Source organism: Aethalodelphis obliquidens, unplaced genomic scaffold, assembly GCF_003676395.1.
Source record: "Aethalodelphis obliquidens isolate GAN/ISIS:26980383/991018 unplaced genomic scaffold, ASM367639v1 scaffold6, whole genome shotgun sequence".
NCBI lineage: Eukaryota > Metazoa > Chordata > Mammalia > Artiodactyla > Delphinidae > Aethalodelphis > Aethalodelphis obliquidens.
Genome location: NW_020837950.1, coordinates 50,096,919 through 50,120,793, shown reverse-complemented (window position 1 = coordinate 50,120,793; position 23,875 = coordinate 50,096,919). Strand labels below are relative to the sequence as shown.

The 23,875-nt window shown below is 36.5% G+C and overlaps 1 long non-coding RNA gene across 1 annotated transcript; it reads left to right on the top strand.

Moving 5' to 3' along the window:
* Positions 1-3,010: 3,010 nt before the first annotated feature.
* Positions 3,011-20,856, top strand: LOC113618715 (uncharacterized). The gene is made up of 3 exons (XR_003432091.1): positions 3,011-3,346; positions 14,505-14,509; positions 20,846-20,856. It is a non-coding gene; the product is annotated as an uncharacterized LOC113618715 (long non-coding RNA).
* The last annotated feature ends 3,019 nt before the right edge of the window (positions 20,857-23,875 follow it).

Sequence of the window (23,875 nt, the reverse complement as noted above, 5' to 3'; positions counted from 1 at the left end):
TTATAATAAAAACCCTGCAGAACGTAGGCATAGAGGGAACTTTCCTCAACATAATAAAGGCCATATATGACAAACCCACAGTCAACATCGTCCTCAATGGTGAAAAACTGAAACCATTTCCACTAAGATCAAGAAAAAGTCAAGGTTGCCCACTCTCACCACTCTTATTCAACATAGTTTTGGAAGTTTTAGCCACAGCAATCAGAGAAGAAAAGGAAATAAAAGGAATCTAAATCGGAAAAGAAGTAAAGCTGTCACTGTTTGCAGATGACATGATACTCTACATAGAGAATCCTAAAGATGCTACCAGAAAACTACTACAGCTAATCAATGAATGTGGTAAAGTAGCAGGATACAAAATTAATGTACAGAAATCTCTGGCATCCCTATACACTAATGATGAAAAATCTGAAAGTGAAACAAGAAAACACTCCCATTTACCATTGCAACAAAACGAATAAAATACCTAGGAATAAACCTACCTAAGGAGAAGAAAGACCTGTATGCAGAAAATTATAAGCCACTGATGAAAGAAATTAAAGATGATACAAATAGATGGAGAGATATACCATGTTCTTGGATTGGAAGAATCAACATTTTGAAAATGACACTACTACCCAAAGCAATCTACAGATTCAATGCAATCCCTATTAAATACCACTGGCATTTTTCACAGAACTAGAAAAAAAATTTTCACAATTTGTATGGAAACACAAAAGACCCCGAATAGCCAAAGCAATCTTGAGAACGAAAAACAGAGCTGGAGGAATCAGGCTCCCTGACTTCAGACAATACCACAAAGCTACAGTAATCAAGACAGTATGGTACTGGCACAAAAACAGAAATATAGATAAATGCGACAGGATAGAAAGCCCAGATATAAACCCACACTCGTATGGCCACCTTGTCTTTGATAAAGGAGGCAGGAATGTATAGTGGTGAAAGGACAGCCTCTTCAATAAGTGGTGCTGGGAAAAGTGGACAGGTACATGTAAAAATATGTGATTAGATCACTCTCTAACACCATACACAAAAATAAGCTCAAAATGGATTAAAGACCTAAATGTAAGACCAGAAACTATCAAACTCTTAGAGGAAAACATAGGCAGAACACTCTGACATAAATCACAGCAAGATCCTTTTTGACCCACCTCCTAGAGAAATGGAAATAAAAACAAAAATAAACAAATGGGACCTAATGAAACTTCAAAGATTTCGCACAGCAAAGGAAACCATAAATAAGACCAAAAGACAACTCTCAGAATGGGAGAAAATATTTGCAAATGAAGCAACTGACAAAGGATTAATCTCCAAAATTTACAAGCAGCTCAATAACAAAAAAACAAGCAACCCAATCAAAAAATGGGCAGAAGACCTAAATAGACATTTCTCCAAAGAAGATATACAGATTGCCAACAAACACATGAAAGAATGCTTAACATCATTAATCATTAGAGAAATGCAAATCAAAACTACAATGAGATATCATCTCACACCAGTCAGAATGGCCATCATCAAAATATCTAGAAACAATAAATGCTGGAGAGGGTGTGGAGAAAAGGGAACACTCTTGCACTGCTGGTGGGAATGTGAATTGGTACAGCCACTATGGAGAACAGTATGGAGGTCCCTTAAAAATCTAAAAATAGGGTTTCCCTGGTGGCGCAGTGGTTGGGAGTCCGCCTGCCAGTGCAGGGGACGTGGGTTCATGCCCATGTCTGGGAGGATCCTACATGCCACAGAGCAGCTGGGCCCATGAGCCATGGCCACTGAGCCTGCGCCTCCAGAGCCTGACTCCACAGAGGGAGAGGCCACAGCAGTGAGAAGCCTGCGTACGGCAAAAACCAACCAAACAAACAAAAAAACCCTAAAAATAGAACTACCATATGACCCAGCAATCCCACTACTGGGCATATATCCTGAGAAAACCATAATTCAAAAAGAGTCATGTACCACAATGTTCATTGCAGCTCTATTTACAATAGCCAGGAGATGGAAACAACCTAAGTGTCCATCAATGGATGAATGGATAAAGAAGATGTGGCACATATATACAATGGAATATCACTCAGCCATAAAAAGAAACGAAATTGAGCTATTTGTAGTGAGGTGGATGGACCTAGAGTCTGTCATACAGAGTGAAGTAAGTCAGAAAGAGAAAGACAAATACCATATGCTAACATATATATATGGAATTTAAGAAAAAAAATGTCATGAAGAACCTAGGGTGGGATGGGAATAAAGACACAGACCTACTGGAGAGTGGACATGGGAATATGGGGAGGGGGAGGGGGAGGCTGTGAGAGAGTGGCATGGACATACATACACTACCAAACGTAAAATAGATAGCTAGTGGAAAGCAGACACATAGCACAGGGAGGTCAGCTCGGTGCTTTGTGACCACCTAGAGGGGTGGGATAGGGAGGGTGGGAGGGAGGGAGACGCAAGAGGGAAGAGATATGGGAACATATGTATATGTATAACTGATTCACTTTGTTATAAAGCAGAAATTAACAGACCATTGTAAAGCAATTATACTCCAATAAAGATGTAAAAAAAAATTCATATTTTAATGGATTGGCAAATAATATTTAGAAAAAATTAGAATTTTTTTCCCTTAGGAACATGGTTTTACATTGTTTCCTTAAAATGCAGAGAATTATTAGAATAGTATGATCATTTCATAACTCCTACTTATAAAACAACTACCACGTGCCAAGAATATTCAATATTTCATTGCATGCTATCTTGTCTGCAACATAGAACTTTAATAAACATTAATTGACTTAATTGACTTCACAAAAGAATGCTGATTCAGGTTACACTTTCATCCACTTTAAAGGAAGCCTATAAAAGTAAGATTATATGAGCCTAAGAAAAGTTATATGACTTGCATAAGGTTTCCTGTCTGGGAAATATCAGGGCTTGGATCAAACTTGAAGGCTATTTGAGAGTGGCCTGTGCCCATGTTTTTCCCAGTGTCTCTTGAATCCTTCATCACTCAGTGAGAATTTACAACAAATATGGGGGGAAAACCTAAAAAAACAGAAATAACAGATATGGGCACAGTAAGTCCCCTACATATGAACCTTCAAGTTGAGAACTTTCAAAGATGTGAACGTGCATTCACATGTCCAATCACACAAGTTAGTTCATGTGTTTGGTGTACATTGTCACTTGCACCCTCTACAAGTGGCTGTGTTTTGTGTGCATCCTCTACAAGTGGTTGTGCTTTTGTGTACTCTACTGTACAGTACTGTCTAGAGTACAGTAGTATGGCATCTTTATTTCAAGCCCAGGATGTCCGGAAGCAAGCATAAAAGCAACAGTGATGTAGCTGGTACTGGTAAGAAGTGCCAAGCGATAAAGACTGTGTTTGTTGGATTTATGAACAAATTGGACTTAGGAATGTGCTCTCGGAACAGAACTCGTTCGTATGTAGGGGACTTACTGTATTTCCACTTAATTTTAAATGAGTGGATCTAATGGAATAGTAGAAATTATCCAGTATGTCCATACTTCCTTTGCTTTCTCAGCACTTGTGAAGATGAAGTGAGAGAATTAATGCAGTCACTCTATACAGGAATTTTTCTAACTTCAACATTAGTTGAAATTTATAACGGTAATTTTTAGAGTATGCTTTTATTTGGCTGTCCAAAAAAAAATCTGATGGAAAAATCCCTTCTCTCTCTTGTTTTTATCATAGTTTATTTCTACATAACAGCATAACAAAATAATCTTTCCCTTTAGGGTTTTTGTCCTGAAATTCCATGAGGATTGTCTGACCTTGCAGTTCACAAGGTTAATGATTCAACTATAATTTATTAACGTTAATTAGTTGTACTTTAATGCCTCTTGAAAGGCATTTCATGGCTTTCTCACACTTCAATAGTCCAATAATATAGAGCTATACTAAAGTAAGCATATCTGGCTCACCTAAGGTTTTTGGTTTTATATTTTTCTTTTTATAATTTCCTAAGTTGGACTTTTCACCTTTTCTCTCTTAATATAAACCAGTAAATTTTCTTCAATGTACTGCTTTTGCTGTTTTGTTGCAGTTTTAGCTACTTTCTAGTTTCTAGAATGATTTCATTCCAGAATGATTTCATATTTAACCTATGTATTATTTACAAGTGTTTCTATATTTCTAAATGTATGGGATTTTTAATTTATCTGGTCACTAAATTCTAGCTTAATTGCCTTTGCAGTCAAAGAGAGCAGTCTGCACATTATCTATTCATTGAAAATTGTTGAGGCTTATTTTATGTCCTAGTGTATGATTTTTTTAAAATTTCTATGTGTGGTCGAGAAGGACATGTATTCTCATTGCTAGATGTAAATTTTGATATATGTCTATTAGGTCAAGCTTATTGTATAGTTGAGATTTTCTAAATCCTTGTTAATGTTTTCATCTGTGTAGCCTATCAATAATTGAGATGTATCTGAAATCTTTCAACATGAAAGTAGATTTGCAATTACTTCCTTTAGTTTAACCCATTAATCCTCATATGTTTTGGGACTATTTTTATTAGATGCATATCTGTTTAGAGATGTTATATTGGTGAGAGATGTTATACATTTTCTCTAAATGTAGTAACTGTCTCTATTCCTCATAGTGCTTTTTGTCTTAGTTTTTTGTTTGATATTAATATAACCATATCTGCTTTTTCAGGATAATTTGTCTGACATATTTCTCATTTGCCAAATAAGAATTTTATTGTGATTTCTGACCATTTTTCTTCACTACACATTAGGTGTGTGTTTTGGTGGCAGTAGGTAACCTGTTATTTTAGTTCATAACTTCTGGACCAAGAAGAACTGCAGGTGCATCTGAGGGAGAAAGCTGTTTATCATCTAGATATCCTGGACTTTATGATAGTTGTAGCAACTGGAAGGAATCTGGGATTCTTTTTTGGGTGTTCTCTGGAAGGAAGGGAGAAACATATTTGAGGACCAGAAGAGCAGATCAGGCATAGAGAACAGTTCAAACATTTTCTTTTACTCCTTAGCATAAAAACTGACCATATTTCAGTCTCCCCTGAAGTTAGAAGGCTGCGAAAATGAATTCAGGACAATGGAATGTGAGCAAGCAGAATGTAAGCCACTACAAACTGCCCTAACATCTCCCTTGGTAGCCTGCATGCTGTCTGTTTTCTGCCTGCCTGCTGGCCGGAAACAGAAGGGTCGCTGGAGAATTCCACGTAACTGAATGGAACCTGGGCCCAGAATAACTGTATGGACACAACTTTCCTCCAGCTGCTCCTTTCTCAACCCTCTCCCTCCACTCTCTAAAGATCTACTTTGGATTTTAATGTAAGAAAAAAATATTAAGCCACTGAGATTTGGACTTTGTTTGTTATGGCAAGACACAAGGCAACCCAACACCCTGCATTTAGCTGCATTAGTTTTCCCAGTGGGTGATTACTGTCTTTTAACTGGCAAGTTTAGTTTATTAACATGTATTTTGAATTTTGGTATATTTAGATTGGTTTTGCCAATCTTAGTTTATAATTTGTCTCACACCTTACATTTCTTTTTAAACTCTTCTTACTGCTTTCTTTGTATTAAAAAATCTAAATATTCTCTCTAAAAATACAAAAACATTCTCTTATGTTTATGTTTATATTATGTTGGTCTCTCATTTCCCAACACTCATCTTGATGGTTGTCCAGAATTTTGTTTCTGGGTTCTTACGAGTTCTTATGGGTTTACTGTTTCTCTTTTTTGGTCTTATTTTTTTAATTATGAATTTTATCTAGCTATTTAATCATTTTAGTTAGCATATTTCTTAGAGCATCTCTGAGACTTTTTTCTCTTCATATTGAGTACTTCCTCAAAAGTGGTTTTTTGTTTGTTTTTTTTTTTGCGGTATGCGGGCCTCTCACTGTTGTGGCCTCTCCCGTTGCGGAGCACAGGCTCTGGACGCGCAGGCTCAGCGGCCACGGCTCACGGGCCCAGCCGCTCCGCGGCATGTGGGATCTTCCCAGACCGGGGCACGAACCCATGTCCCCTGCATCGGCAGGCGGACTCTCAACCACTGCACCACCAGGGAAGCCCTCAAAAGTGTTTTTAATGTGAATTTTTGTGAGGCAAATCTTCCTAGTCCTTTTATGTTTAACAAGGTTTTAACAGTACCCTCACTTTCAAGTGATAGTTTGGTTGGATATAAATTCTAGATTGAAAGTTCTTTTTCTTTAATATTTTAAAGGTATTACTCCATTGTTTTCTTGCATCTCCTTTTTTTCCTTTAAATGTGATCTCTTTTTCTACAGAAAACTTTAGAATTTTTCAATACTCTTAATTTTTACTATATCTAGATGTAGCTTTTCTTTATATTTCCTTTTGGTATACAGTGGATCTCTTTAACCTGAGACCTTTCATTTTTCTTTAGTTCTGAGAAGTTACTCTTCATTATTTTAAAAAAAAATTTAACTTCTCCCATTTTTTTCCTTTCTGTGATCCCTGTTATATGGATATTAATATTTCTCCATATAGGTTCCATATTTGTTAACATTTCCTTTCTCCTTATCTACTCTCTTCTGGGAGAATTGCTCAATTTGATCTTCCAGCTTTCTTATTTCTTTTTTGTCTGCATCATTCTATTTTTTTAAATCTACTATGTTTTTCATTTCATATCTAATATTGTATATCTAATATTTTTCACATCTAATATTGCCAATTGATTTTCTTAATAGTGTCTATTCTTTTCATATTGTTATCTCCCTAAACCGTGAGTGTTTATTATACCTACTTTAAATTCTCTATTTAGGAACTTCTCTGGCAATCCAGTGGTTAGGACTCTGTGCTTCCACTGCAGGGGGCCTGGGTTCCATCCCTGGTCAGGGAACTAAGATCCCACAAGCCATGGGGCATGGCCTAATAAATAAATAAAATTCTTTATTTAAAAACACCTGTTTCTGTTGATAACTGTAAAAAGTTAATGTTTTAAAAATTTGAAATAAAAATATACTCCCTAGACATCTCTTTATTTTGAATGGTCAACTCATGTTCCTCTGGGTATATTGGCTACTCTGTCCAAGAATGCATATTTGGGGAACATGAAAGACCTAAATCTATGACAATCCAGATGGGCAGAAGGAGAGAATAGGGGGAAGGACTCAGGGTGGAGAGCCCCAGGACCAGGAAACCACAGTTCATCAGTCCTATGCACCACCAACCCTTGGGACAGGGCTTTACTCCCAGCCTCTTTCAATCGCTCCCAGGGAGAGGCAGCACTAACAGAGGCATTCTTTTAATTTTTGATGCAGCACTGCTGGGTAGTTAGATGGGGAGAGGTGGGACAGTTAGCTCTGGCCTAGTCAGTACCCACTGTCTTTGACTCCTCTCTCCAGCTGGGCCTGTGTCATTGGTCAGATTTTACCCCTAAGTATTCCTGTTATCAGATGACTGAGCCTCTGCCACTACGTCCTGAGGAGAGGCATAGACATTTTAACTGCCCAAGGCACCATGAGGATGGTGGTAGCGAGTAGCATGGTGGATAAAATATTCAAAAGCAGAACTCAAACTCTTCTTCCTAAATTATCCTCCCATTACCAGCTGCAGCCTCCTTCTTCCCCAGGCCATAGCTACTATCATTCCCCTCCACACACATACCATTTTAAGTAGTAAACTCTCTCCGCATAAATTACTCACTGTTTTATTTTTCATAGGTTTTTGACATGTCTTTATATTGTTAGGGTTGATCTTGGGGAAGGGAACAATCAGCCCATGCTAATTGAGTATACTACCAAAACCCAACCTACAAAAAAGTTTACTTTCTACTTCTACTCTATCATTCTATAATAATGTTTAAACTTTTAATAATGAAAAAAAGCACTTCTAAATTAGATCAGCACCTGTCAATAATTACTTGATACATATTAGCTAATCACATAATAGTCTTATAGCTGAATTTAAAAATGTTTTAAATACCTTGCTCTCTAATGAGGTCCAAAGTTTAAGAAAAAAGGTCTTATGTAAATACTGTACCTGCAACAAATATCTACAACTAGTTCAAGAACTAAATTTTTTTTTCCTTTTTTTTATTGGAGTATAGTTGATTTACAATGTTGTGTTAGTTTCAGGTGTACAGCAAAGTGATGCAGTTATACATGTACATATATTCATTTTTTTTAGATTCTTTTCTCATATAGGTTATCACAAAGTACTGAGTAGAGTTCCTTGTGCTATACAGAAGGTCCTTGTTGGTTATCTATCTTATATGCAGTACTGTGTGTGTGAAGAACTATATTCTTTAATCTATCACCTACAAGTCCTTCTACTATGTCAGTACTGTATAAGCTTCCTGAAAATGGCGTCATGAAACATGGCTCTTTCCATGACACTGAAGTGAATCTCATCACTGCATGAACTCTTGTGTTGGGCGGGGAGATATAAAGCTGAAGAAAAACTGGCTGTCAAAATATTAAAAGCAGGTGGGCCAGGAGCATCATCTCAGGAAAAGTGATTTAACAGTGGATAGATGGGAATAAGTGACTGATAAACTAACTCCTTGTGTGGCTCTAATGATTATGACTGCTTCTTTTATGCAAAAGTTTCAAGCCAAATGTTCAATTAAGTGTTAATTTGCCAAATGCAACAGATTTTTCCTTTTAACCACTCTGGTTTTTAGCTGCCAATGGGATTATCCAAGTACACTTAGGGTGAAGTGTGTTTTTTTTTTTTTGCGGTATGTGGGCCTCTCACTGTCGTGGCCTCTCCCGTTGTGGAGCACAGGCTCCGGACGCACAGGCTCAGTGGCCATGACTCACGGGCCCAGCCGCTCCGTGGCATGTGGGATCTTCCCGGATCAGCGCACGAACCCGTGTCCCCTGCATCGGCAGGCGGACTCTCAACCACTGCGCCACCAGGGAAGCCCGTGAAGTGTGTTTAAGACCTAAATTTTCTCTTTAGTCACACCCTCTCAATTAAATCAGTGGCCTCATTCTTTGGAGATAAAATACAAACTGTTGCAAAGTAAAATGTATTACTTTGGACCACAATTTTAAAAAGAAAGCAATCAACTGGTACAGATAACTGCACACTCCCAAAAATGCTTGGCAAAACTTAAGAATACAGGATAAGGTTGCTGAATATAGAATCATTGTGTAGAGGTATTACTGATTGCCTTCTCCCAATTTTCTTTCCTTCTCCCCTACTTGAATAGGGAAGCAATGCACCTAGTAAAAAGAAAAAGAAAAAGAAAAAGACACATTTCTCTGCTTCCCTTGAAGCTAGAAGTGTCTACTGTGATGGATTTCTAAGCAGAGATACAAGCAGAATTCATACTGTGGAGCTGCAGGGAAAGCCGTTAAGTGAGCCAGTTCTCTTGGCCTCATTTTTTGTCTGTTTCCCTCTGTTGTTCTTCCCTTGCATACACAGAAGCATGCTTTGAGATACAAGAGTCATCTTCAGACCACAAGGGTAAATATCACAAAAATTAAAAAGAGACACACAAAGAGCCTGGGTTCCTGTTGACATCCTTAAGCCACAATATCAACTCTGGTCTTTTGTCCTCTGGAATTTGTTATGTTAAAAAATCATCCTATTTTTGGTTTAAGCCACTCTGGGTAGAGTTTCTATTACTGTCAACTGAACTCAATCTTAATGGATACCAATACCACTCTGTATGGTACGATAAAGTTTGCAAGGCATTTTTTGTTTTTTTTGGTTTTTTTTAAAGCAATAGAAGCTGTTCTTTTATGTATATTTATTTTTGGCTGTGTTGGGTCTTCGTTTCTGTGCGAGGGTTTTCTCTAGTTGCTGCGAGCAGGGGGGCCACTCTTCATCGCAGTGCGCAGGCCTCTCACTATCATGGCCTCTCTTGTTGTGGAGCACAGGCTCCTGACGCGCAGGCTCAGCAGTTGTGGCTCACGGGTCCAGTTGCTCTGCGGCACGTGGGATCCTCCCGGACCAGGGCACGAACCCGTATCCCCTGCATTGGCAGGCAGACTCTCAACCACTGCGGCACCAGGGAAGCCCGCAAGCCATTTTTGAAGACAACATTTAAATTCAAATTCTTTAGTTAGTAAGGTAAGGCTCTTAGGTTGTATCTTCTATTTGGTCTGTATGAGTAAGTATCTTTGAAGGCAAACTATTAATTAAGCACATTGACTCTGGAATCAGACTGTTTAAGATCTTGGCTCTCACTTACTATGTGACTTGGCCAAGTTGTTACCTTCCCACAGACCTCAGGTTCCCCTTCTGCAAAATCAGTACATATCATAGAGTTCTTGTAAGGATAGGAGTTGAATGTGACACACTTAGCTCTTGGCATAGAGTAAGTACTAAATTAGTGTTTATCATTACTATCATCCAGGGATTATTGATTTTAGGTGGACATAATAAATTGATTTGCTTGTACACTGATAAAAAAAACACTGCACACATGGTATTATAGTTATTCAAGTAGATCTCTTAACTTTCTCCCACCACATTCTAAATTTGTTGAAGGCCAGAAGCACATTTTATACGTCTTGCAAAGAGAGCTCTGGAGCTTTGCATAAGGGTTTCCTTGAGTCTGTGCATAAGCACTGATTTGTCTATTCACAAGAAGAAACTACCCAAGACCAAAGAATCACCAGGAAGCAACAGGCAATTAATTTCTGGAGCACAACAGACTGGGGATATTGGGAGTTTTCACCTGACAGCAGAGTCACACCATATACAATGTAATTCATCCAATAAAAAATTAACAGGTATTAAAAGAAGAAAGAATATATGATTAATAACTTGCAGAGAAGAAAACTCAATGGAAAACCCACAAAAACTTAGGCAATACAATTAAAACATAAGGATACTAAGGCTGCTGTTATAAATATGCACCATATGTTCAAGAAAGTAAGGGAAATAGAATTATAATAAGAAGATAAATGGAAGATGTAAAAAGATCCAAAGTAGGAATATATTAATAGCAGATTAGACAATGCAGAAGAAAATATTAATGATGTTGAAGATATAGCATAGAAACATTTCAAAGTGAAGCAAGAAAGAAAAATGTAACTTCAGGGATTAAACAGAGCATCAGTGACATGTGGACAATATCAAGTAATCTAATGTAAATATAATTGGAGTTCTATTAAAGGAGGAACACATGGGAAAGATAGTTGAAGAAATAATGCTCAAAATTTTCTAAATTTGAAACAAAATATAAACCCATAGGTTCAAGAAGTTCAACACACCCCAAGTATTATTAACACAAAGAAAACTCCACCAAGGCCCATCACAAATTGCTTAAAACCAGTATTGAACAGAAACTCTTAAAAGCAGCCAGAGGGAAAAATCATTTCATACAGAGAAAACACAGATAATCAAAAACCATGCAAGCAAAAGAAAATGAAAAATAATTTTAAAATATTTAAGGAAAAAAAGAAAATAAAAATTTTTCACCCAGAATTCTTTAACCAGAAAAATATATTTCAAAAATGAAGTGGACTTTGTGACCGCCTGGAGGGGTGGGATAGGGAGGGTGGGAGGGAGGGAGACGCAAGAGGGAAGAGATATGGGAACATATGTATATGTATAACTGATTCACTTTGTTATAAAGCAGAAACTAACACACCATTGTAAAGCAATTATACTCCAATAAAGATGTAAAAAAAAAAATGAAGTGGAAATAAAACATTCTTCATACAAACAAAAGTTGTAAGAATTAACCTCTAGCACATATGCACTACAACATATTATAGAAAGTTCCTTAGTATATGAGTTTACTAGGGTTGCCATAACAAAATACCATAGACTGGGTGGCTTAATCAACAGAAATTCATTTTTTCAGTTTTGGAGGCTGGAAGTCCTAGATCAAGGTATCAGTATGTTTGTTTTCTCCTGAGGCATTTCCCTTTTGCTTGCAGATGTTACTTTCTCACTGTGTTCTAACATGGTCTTTTCGCTGTGTGTGCACAAATACAGTCACATTCTGAGATGTTTTGGGGGCTAGGACTTCACATATGAAATGAGCAGGGAGGGACACAATTCAGTCTGTAACACTTAGGGAACAGGAAAATGTTACCAGAGTGAAACTGGAATCTATACACACATACACACAAATATTAAATATTAAAAATTTACTGTGCACTCTATAACATTTGTAGAAATAAAAAGTATGACAATGATACCACAATATAGGAGAAAATTAAAAATATACTATTATGAGGTTCTTATCACTTCTAAGTGAAGTAATATTACATGAAAATAGATAATGTACAGTTATTATAATGTCAGCTATTGAGCAACCACTGAAAAATAAAAAAGATAAAGGGAGCCACTTGTAATGATAAAATGGAACTATAAAATATATTAAATCTAAAAGTGAAGCAAAGATAAAAAAGGAGCAAAGAATAAGACAACAGCCAGATAGTAGATTTAAATCTAATAATAATTATATTAAATATAAATAGTCTAAATACAAGTATAAAGCAGAGATTCTCAGACTGAATGAAAGTGCCAGACATAACTGTTATTCACACACAAAAATTACTCTGGACAGATGCGTTAAAAATAAAAGGATGGCCAATGATATACATGCAAATATGGGGTGGGGGGGGAAAGGTGGGAAATTTCTGCTTCCAAAGAAAGAGTAACAGGGACTGGATTTACCATACCACCTGAAACTTCTAAAATAAATAATAATGTTTTTCAGACATTGAACATGAGAAACTTCAGGACACTGATTCCTGACAATGGGGCAACAAATAAGGTAAGCCTTATGATTACTCTAGGTTACTGCCTGAAGAGAATTTCCATACCGCAGAGTGGGAAACCAGGAGAAGACTCCAGCAGTCTGAGTTTAAGAGATAAAACTGGGAGTCTAACTGCAGAGGCAGCAAGAGGTCTAGAATTCACGCCGAAGGAGACGGAAGAGTAGATAGACGTAGAAAGCATGCCACGAGACCTGCTGAGAAACCCACAAAAGTCTTCAGTTGAGTTCTGATCAGTGCATGTGTGTGAAGATCTCAAATTAAATGTACAAAATGAACCATCCTGTAAATGTTAATCCTTTTTCCCCAACCACCCTTGTATTGCTTAATGAGTCCTAAAGTTTGGGGAAGAAGTGCTTATGGTGGCAGAGATATATGCTATTCATGGGCTCAAGAACATAGACACTTGTTCATCAAGATTGATATGGTTGTAGTCAGGGCTAAGTGCTCAGCCTGCAAACAGCAGAAACGATACCCCAGGGGAACCAGCTAGACCTCGGGTGAATGACTGATTGTACTGGATCTTTTCTAATACAGAAGGGACAGAGAAATGGCCTTACTGAGATGGTCATGGATTCTGGCTGTCAATAGGCAATCTCCATCGATAGTCCTCCTGCCAGCAATACCATCTGTGGACTTATAGAAAGCCTCATCCACTTGCCATTGTATCTCAGCAACATCAGATAACCAAGCCAATCTTTTACAGAAGAAGTGCAGCAATGGGCTCACACCCATGGAATTTGGTAGACTTACTAAATTCCCCAATACCTAGTATTAATCTACTTCATTTGGTAGAATAGCCTACTCATGTTCAGCAGTTGTACCAGTTGGGAGACAGCAAAATGGAAAAACCAAGATTAAAATATTGGAAAAAGGTCTGTATTAGACATCTGAGGAGGAATAATCCCTATAAATTTCAGATATGCTCCTACAGGATGCAATATATGCCCTAAACCAGCAACCCATATATAAGTGCCATTTTCTCCTTCAGAATTCTTAAATCCAGGATGACCGAGCGTTGATAAAACTCAGGTACAGAGGGGTAAATAGTTTTTCCGAGGACAGACAGCAATTAAGTTGAGGCACTGGGGTACGAACCTGAAACTGCCCATAGTCCAATCTCTTAATTGGATCTCTGAAATTATATTTACTCACTCATCTACCTTTATTACCATTTATTTATGTAAGACCTATTTAACTTGTTTCAAAGGCCATCATTAATCCTTTTATAAAGAAATACCCTTGTTTTTGATTAGGTGATCAATAATTGTTCTTCTGATTTGGCTTTAATAACTACTGTGACTACCAGTCTTGTTTGTCACAAATTAGAGATACATCTGTATAGACAAACAGCTATTTTGCTTTTAATGATAACTTGAATATGCTGAGGAAAGTGAAACTTTGAAAAGCTATCCTTTAGATCTATTAGCTATAACTGATGTTTTTAGAGTAGTAAGACCTGTGTGCTGAAATGTCAGATTTTAGGCATTGTTCAGTTGACAGAATTGTATTAATAACTTTAACAACTGTATCTCTGATATTAAACAACCTTTCTTTGTACTTTGAAATGATCAAATATGTACCTGAAAGTGATGGTTTGACTGTAACTATATTAACAAAATTAATAAATGTAATTACTCAAGGGAAAATTGATTATAGATCATTGGCCATTTTTACTTATAGGCTACTTTTCTTAAATGTTTCATCCTATAAGTGAAAATGTAACAGTAGTTACTCTATTATGTAACGAAGTCGTCATGTTCTCAAATTCACGGCTTACGGCTAAGAAAAATGCCAGGCACATAGCAGATGTTCAATAATTTTTAAGTAAATAAATGAATGGCTCAGATCTTTTATAATGATTCTCATTTTCTAATTTTGATAAGAAGCAGGTGTTATTCTGTTTCTGCTTAAGATTGTTGCATCAAAACTGGTCACTTCTAAATGTAAGGCCAGACACTATCAAACTCTTAGAGGAAAACATAGGCAGAACACTCTATGACATAAATTACAGCAAGATCCTTTTTGACCCACCTCCTAGAGAAATGAAAATAAAAACAAAAATAAACAAATGGGACCTAATGAAACTTCAAACCTTTTGCACAGCAAAGGAAACCATAATCAAGACCAAAAGACAACCCTCAGAATGGGAGAAAATATTTGCAAGTGAAGCAAAGGATTAATCTCCAAAATTTACAAGCAGCTCATGCAGCTCAACATCAAAAAAATGAACAACCCAATCCAAAAATGGGCAGAAGACCTAAATAGACATTTCTCCAAAGAAGATATACAGATTGCCAACAAACACATGAAAGAATGCTCAACATCATTAATCATTAGAGAAATGCAAATCAAAACTACAATGAGATATCATCTCACACCGGTCAGAATGGCCATCATCAAAAAATTTAGAAACAATAAATGCTGAAGAGGGTGTGGAGAAAAGGGAACCCTCTTGCACTGTTGGTGGGAATGTAAATTGATACAGCCACTATGGAGAACAGTATGGAGGTTCCTTAAAAAACTAAAAATAGAACTACCATATGACTCAGCAATCCCACTACTGGGCATATACCCTGAGAAAACCATAATTCAAAACGAGTCATGTACCACAATGTTCATTGCAGCTCTATTTACAATAGCCAGGACATGGAAGCAACTTAAGTGTCCATCAATGGATGAATGGATAAAGAAGATATGGCACATATATAAAATGGAATATCACTCAGCCATAAAAAGAAACGAAATTGGGTTATTTGTAGTGAGGTGGATGGACCTAGGGACTGTCATACAGAGTGAAGTAAGTCAGAAAGAGAAAAATAAATATCGTATGCTAACACATCTATATGGAATCTAAAAAAAATGGTCATGAAGAAACTAGGATCAAGATGGGAATAAAGACGCAGACCTACTAGAGAATGGACTTGAGGATACGGGGAGGGGGAAGGGTAAGCTGGGACAAAGTGAGAGAGTGGCATGGACATATATACACTACCAAACATATAATAGATAGCTAGTGGGAAGCAGCTGTATAGTACAGGGAGATCAGCTCTGTGCTTTGTGACTACCTAGAGGGGTGGGATAGGGAGGGTGGGAGGGAGGGAGACGCAAGAGGGAAGAGATATGGGAACATATGTATATGTATAATTGATTCACTTTGTTATAAAGCAGAAACTAACACACCATTGTAAAGCAATTATACTCCAATAAAGATGTTAAAAAAACAACAACTGGTCACTTACTTTTTAGTAGAACATTCATTACAAAGAATCATTCAGGAAGGCAGCTGCTTCTTTTTGCTGGCTCAAATTTTTATATCACCTAGGAAGAAAAGTTGGCAATATAACAAACTAAAACACTCTTATGGCCCGATCTCTTTAGTTAAGCAAAAATTATCTCTAGTTCATGCTATATTCAAAATTCATATACTCAAGTAAAGTGTATCTTTTACTTCTTGGATTTTCAAGATAATATCAACCCAATAGTAATGGTGTTCAATAGGAAAGCTCTCACATACAGTACAGGCTGGCATGTGCTCTTTTTCCATCATCTTTAAATAGAAACAGAACTTGAATACACCTTTTGTCTAAGAGATCCACTACCTTAATATGATGGCATTTTCATTTTCGAGTTAGCATGTGTTTTGCTTCCTTTTGGAATTTAAAATTCAGTGAAAGCAAGCTGATTTTTGTTTTTGGCAATAAATCTTGCATAGGAAAATGGAAGAAAAGGCATTTGGGACATAGATAAGGAAGTTCTAGGCTATTTTAAACATATTGATACCGTCTTTCATTCATCAGGGTGTTTCTTATTATTAGAATGAGCAAAAAAGGTTACAAAACAAAATTAATTTTAAAGTGGATCCCAGCATGTAAAAATGAGAACAAAAAATTAACTAAATAGGTTTTAGATATAGGTTTCTCTATATGGTAGACAGTTTCCGTACATCTTAATAGAAGTTTCCCTTTACATTCATTAAAAATGACTTAATCCAAAAGGTATTTACATCATTACAGAGCAGTTACATTTTAAGAAAAATTGCTCACTTTTGTAACCTTGAAAAGAATTACATAAGGAAAAATCATATTACAGATTTTTTAAAGCACCTTTGTGCTAATTTTTACTTGTTTAGTAACCTTTGTTTTGATTTAGCAGTATTAATGTAAAGTAGTTGAAACAAGCAGCTAATAACATAGAAGCAATATCAGGTAAGCCATTTGAGCTTGTTATTAAATGTTAATTGTCTTCTGATCCTTAAACTAGATACCTAAACTGAATAGACCACTATCAGCAAGAGATGCAAGTTATATGAATGTTGTAGGTACCCAAACACAAGTGGATTGTTAAATATTTTATTGCTTTCCTAAGTGTCCTGAAGAATTCTACATAATTTTCCTCATACTCTAAAAGAGGTAGTGCCAAAATGTTTGTCCTGTTATAAATAATCAGAACTTATTTCAAATACAATTTTCCTGAGTGTTTGTCTCAGAAAACTAAACAGGGATTGTATTTTACGTATTTTCTTTATGTAAATGAGAACTGGAGGAAATATATTTTTATATTTCTGATAATAAAATGTCAATAATCTTCCATTCCAATCTCTTTAACCTATGCATTTTATATTTATGGCAAACTGAACAATTTACTTTTTCCTCTAAATACCCAGCATTCTCATACCTTTGTATATGTGCCTGCATTCTTATTACAGTGTTTTCTCCCAACAACTATGTTGCCCAACAAATTCTGTCTCTTCTAGCCGAAATTTTACTCTTCTGTGAAGCTTACCCTGATCCCCATAGATAGAAATTAACTTTCCCTTCTTTGAATTTTCACAGTGCTTTGACACTACTTTTTTGGCATGAGTCTTATTCTGTTGCATTATAATGTAGTTAGCATTTCAGAACTCAAAATTACTTTAATAAACTAAAGCACCTATTGGAAATGAAACCCAACAGGTGAAATTCAAAGTACTCCATTTAGTGGGGAGAAAAAACCCAAGAAGTGAATATAGCACATAGAATAATAAATAATTATGGGACAGTGAATATGAATGGAAAATAGCCAGGCTTTCACATCTGGTTGTGTCTTTTTTATCTTATAATCAGAGAAGTTGATTAAGAAACACCCAGTATATAAAGGGGGTCAAAATGCACAAACTTTCAGTTATTAAAAAATCTTAGTAATGTACAGCATCATGACTATAGTTAATAATTCTGTATTATATATTTTAAAGTTGTTGAGAGTAGATCTTAAAAGTTCTCATAACAAGAAAAAAGAATTTGTAACTATGTGTGGTAATGGATTTTAATTAGACTTACTGTGGTGATCATTTCACAATATAAACAAATATCAAATCATTATATTATATACCTGAAACTAATATAATGTTATATAACAATTATATCTCAAAAAAATCCCAAAACACATTATGGAAGTGGGGACCTCTGAGGGGAAAAAAACGGTAATAGGAAACTGTTTCTTAAAGATGTAAAAGTTATCGTGCAACAAATGATGATTCATTTTACTCCAGTGAAGGTAGAAAAATGAAGTATTTTCCTGTGAATTAAGGCTTTTAAACAGTTACTATTTATTAATGGTAGGAAATCCTGGTGTCTTCCTCTTTAGAAATTTTTAGTAAGTATAGAATTCTATTTTTTGAAACATTTAAATGAATTCTGTCTAAAAAGGAGAAGTGACCCTTTAAGAGACCAACTTAATAGGTGCAGCCACAATCAACTTTGTATTCTTTATTTTATGGACCCTTTCCACAGAGTCTCAGACCCAATATTGAACTTGAAAAGTACAATGAAGTCCTATACAATTTGAAAGCTAGGAAAACAGTGTCAATTTACTTATTTGATTAACTAAAGGTTAAACAGAAAGTCTTATGGAAGGTTATGTCACCTTTTTTCACTGTTGAAATTTCTTCCGAAACTTACCAGATCCATTTCTACTTCACAGGATATAGCATTTGAACATAGTTTCATTTTCACAGAAGCTTCAGGAACTTTCAGGGCATAAGGTTTATTAACACTTAAAGCCTTGTATTTTTAGGCATTGTGCATTTGGGTATGATTCTTTTTACATGATGGGGTTAGATGTTTTGTGTTCCCTTACAGAGCATCAACCCTATTAACTATCCCACAGTTGTCTTAGGCCACACACACACTCTTCTGTAACAATCCCTACTTAAAAGTCAGAGCCTTGCTGCAGATCACTGGATGCAGTCTTCAGTTTTACCCTTCGAGTTGGAGATATTGTCCGTGAACAGGAAAGGCTGGAGATACTATTGACCTGCTTGATGTGGCTTGAGCATGCACAGTCGGAGAAAATCTGCTGACAGGCTCAGCTTCTCTCACTCATCTGATCTGAGGAGACACTGAGTCAACAGAATAGAATTCCAACAGCTTCCCTACCGCAAAGCTCACGCCCTTCAGGGTGATACCTTTGTCCTCTCGGGCTTATTCAACTGCTTTAGGAAAGTGATAGCCTGAGCAGTAAAAATGGAACAGTGTCCAATATGCAGAGGGGGAAAAAGGAAGTCAGATTTAGCCTAAAACAGTGCAGCACATTTTAAAAAATATATCGATTTTACTTTTATGTTTTGGTGTATTTGTATAAAATTAAACCTTCTTTGGAACATATTTTACTGCAATATTGTTTTAGGATATCCGACTCCTCTCCTTATCATTCTCATTCTCTCACAGAATCAGGAAGGGTTTACAAATTTATCTCCCTATCTGCAACTCACAACATGAAAAACTGGAGCTGTCCTGAATTGGCATCAAATCTAGCTTCTACTCATTCATCCATTCATTGACACCTGCTCAGTAGCTCCAAAGATAGGGATTGAGACTAAGTAAGTAACCACACCTTGACCTTGCCCCAGGCAACTACTAGCATTCACTTATACATGTGGCATGTAGTTTGTGTGCTTGAAAATTGTATTTAGAATAAGCTCATTTCAAAACAGCTTGGAACTACCGTCTATTCCAATCTTTCGATTTTCCCTATGAGAAAATTAAGGGAAACAACTTTATTAGGTTACTAGTAAGTAGTTAACAGAGGTAAGACTTATAGGGTATCTTAGAGAATTGGGAAGTTAAATAATCATAACACCCTTTCAGTGATAGAGTTCTATGAATTCATAGGAATAATACGCTTTAGGTTCATTTTCTGTAGTAGTCTAGTCATCCATCCTAGTGTTATTCAAGCACCTGCTATGACATAGGCATTGTGCTACAGACAAGCTATAATTTTGACAAAACATGGTTGCTGTGTGTTTGTCAAGCGATACAGACGATCAGGAAGCCACAAAGCAGTGTATTAAATGCTCCTTAATGTGGAGTGATTATACTGAAAAAAGTGGCTGAGAAGTATTTGAGGCACAAAGTCCCCAGAGAAAATTTGGGGATATTTTGGGTACAGGGTCACATTCTCGGAAAGTGAAAAGAGATTTGTGAGCAAATGAAGTGACTATATATATTCTGCTTTCAAGAAATTTGATTAAGCAAACAAGAGCAAAAAAAAGAGTTTGTGTTACAATGACTGGTGTCAAGGAGGGATTCCCCCACTCCACCCGTCACTGAGTGGAAGAGATGAGCACATTTATATACCACAAGAAAGAATCCAACACATAAAGAGATAATTAATGGAGCAAAAGACCTTTGGAGATGGGATGCTTCGGATCCAGATTATTGGCTACTCCGTCCAACAGAAAAATAAGATAATGATAAGGAGTAGATACTTGACACCCAAGCATAAAGCAGAGTTGCCAGCTAACAAAAAGCCAGGTCAGGCAAGGAGTAAGATGAGAGGGGTAAAGACTGTCTTTGTGGGAGCTGGAAGACAGACAAGAAATGGGAGAAGCAGCTAAGGATGCTTTTTTTTTTTTTTTTTTTTTTTTCTGCATTGAAAGAACAGCAGAGACTAGAAAGCATGCACTTTTAGTACCAACAATAAAGCTCAGCAACACAAGAGCTGATAGGGTGAGAGGAAGATTGATGGTTTTGGCATCTTCAGGACAGTGGAGAAGAAATACTTGGAATGAAGTGTTTGGGAAGCCTGCAGAAAAAGGAAGTATGGGAAGTTATGAACTTCAAAATGCCCAAAATATAGAGAAGGAAGTCAACACAGGGGAAAGAGAGGGAAACTAAAGGTCTCAATTTAGTCAAAGACCATGTATACATGGGAGAAGGAGACTGAGAAAGCCAGAGGGAAGGGAGTTAGATGAATAAAGGGGTTGTTGGATATTAACACTCCTGGGTTGGGGAACTTTCAGATGGTAACTTCCTGTGTGCTGTCTTGGAGTGTATATTGAACCACAGTAGATGTGACAGTGATTTGATTTTTTTTTCTTTTAATTTTTAGTAGCTTTACTGAGGTTTACTTTACATTTCACAAAATTCAATAATTTCAAGTATGAAACAATCAATGATTTGTAGTAAATTTATAAAGTTGTGCAACCATCTCATGATACAGTTTTAGAATATTCCCATCACCCTGAAACAGGAGGGAAGGGGGCAGGGCACAACTTTTAAAAGCTTGAGTACACGACGTAAACTGATTAGAACCAGATAGGTCCAAGATGGCAGACTAGTCGACTTCCACTAGACCTTAAGCCTCAGTATACATTCATTGTAACACATTGGCAAGCTAAATGACACGCCCACAGGTGCCATGACAGTTCCAAGGCCGACCATAAAGGTCAAAAATTGGGCAGTGGCCCAATTTCTGCAAATCCCCACCCCTTCCCCGAAATAGTTGGAATACTCCTCCCACTCATTAGCCTATGAAATTACCCACCTCTATAAAAACTGACAATCCCATACCCTGGTGCCACTCTCACCTTCTGAGGTGGCCCACACTCTGTCTGTGGAGTACGTTTCTCTCTAAATAAATCCACTTCTTACCTATCACTTTGTCTCTCACTGAATTCTTTCTGTGAGGAGACATTAAGAACCTGAGCTTCCTTAAGTCCTGAGACCAGGTGTGCGATCTCAGTTAAAAGACCATGGGTTCAAGTCCCAAACTGGGTTTTGGCTGGGTTTGAGTCCCAGCATGTGGGTTCAAGTACCAATCTGAGTTGCATGGTTTCAACCCCAAGAAAGTGATTAGGTTTGAAGATCAAATAAATAGGGTAACTAGGGGGTTGGATAGGACCTCTGCTTGCATATGGAAACCATTCAGAAGAATGCAGAAAATGAAATGGAAAGAAGAATGTAAACCGGGGGTCAAACCCCTCAATGAATATGGAGAAGGACTGATTCACCAGAAAATTGACAAAAGGGGGAAGTTTAGAGGGTGGTAAATTTGGTTACTATAAATTTTAAAGGATCAAGAGCTTTTTCTCACATATGTATAGAAGAATAATAGTCTAGAATTGGCAAAAAAAACCCCACAAACAACCCAAAACCAACAAACAAAACAACTAGGAGAATGCTGTGATTGCTTTAGGAATTTGGGGTGTGGGAGAATGAACAAGCCTCTTCTTGAAAGGACAACAGTGAAGTCAGGTATTTGGAGGTCAGCCAGGTTTCGGTTGAGACATAGAGGAGAAATGTATAGAGAATTTGTCATATGCTTCCATCTGGAATATTACAATATGTACTTAGTTTCGAGGAGAACCATTTTAAAAGCTTCTGGTGCCCTTTCAAGGTGATTTCTTAAGGCCAGGAAGTGCAAATGCACATATTTAACTCTGTATCTGTCCCAACTAGGCATCTGTACACTATAAACTTGAAATAAGGGACTGGTCCTGTTTGTTGAATCCTCAGCATCTAATATACAGCTTAGCAAATACTAGAGTCTTAATAAATACTTGTGCCAGTCATATTGTAGGTAACACACACATACGTGTAGAACGACCATATTATCCAGGACATAGTATAAAGCCTTGTTCATGTTCACTTCTTGTTTGTTTTTACCTTTGAAGAATATAAGACTGCAATAAAGTGAAGAGTCTTTCCTAGCCCATGCATCTAAAAAGCTTCTCTGAGATATTCTCTTTAAATAATTAAATTCTATGAAACAGGACACTTTTTCTCCCAGTTTGAAATGGGTGGCCATTTTTCTACCAATGAGTACTTTCCATTTCTTTTATATTATAGTGTAATTCACGGAATTTTATTTTAGTGGAAAAAAAATCCAGTCAGAAAACTGTCATTTTCTTCCATGTCTTCTTCAACTAGATGCCTATCATCTAGTCTCACAGTGGACATCTATATTTTTTCTTATGCTTATAGCTATTTTGTGTTTTAGTGCTGACAGATGAACATAATGCAAATTAACTCTAACAGTGCTGCAATAGTAACTTTTAAAAACAACCTTAAAAAAAATTTAAAAGTCAATGTCACTCTCAGTGAAAGTCCTAATACATTCTAGGTTGTATGTGAGACATTTTGCAGTTGATAATTTCATGTGCTCAGAATAATACAGACAAACCTAGTTATTGGATATTTTCCCTTAACTAGGCTATAAAGTTATTCAATTTTCTGTAACACGTGTATACATTTAACTTCATAAAGAGTACCAATGATTTCATTTTATGTGAATTTATGTAAATATTAGCCTTACTAATATAAACACCTGCTTCCTTAGACTCATTTTGAGTTCAGGTATTAATTTTCAAATATTCTAATATTTACAGAGGGCCTACAATACACAAAGTAGCATGCTAGATTTTTTGCTAGGACATTGGGATTAAAATGACTTCAGATACAAAAAGTTCAATATATATATGAGACATGCCATTTGTTTATAAAACTGTAGAGGCCCATTACAGAATACTTCAATGATGTCTATATTTTTTAATTACCACAAACAATGCTGAGAACTATATATAAAAAAATTATTTCTTCTGAGTACTGACAAAGTTCTTTGTTCTTGACAAGGTTTGTTCTTTTGGATTTCTCTGTTCTCTAAATTGTGTTCTATTATGCTATTGTATTCCCTTGAACTTGGCAGGATGCATTATGCAAATAAGTGCTGGGTTCTTATGTATCAGCAAGTGAGATCTCCAAAATGTCTGCGCTAACTTGCTGATTAAAGTTAACCCCAGCCAAACAGGAGAGCACACTAACTCAGTGCAAGATAAATGTCAAGTGCGTTTTGTATTCTTTCATACAAAGTTCCCATTATAAATGTGACAGAATCAAGATGTTATAAGTATACCATGA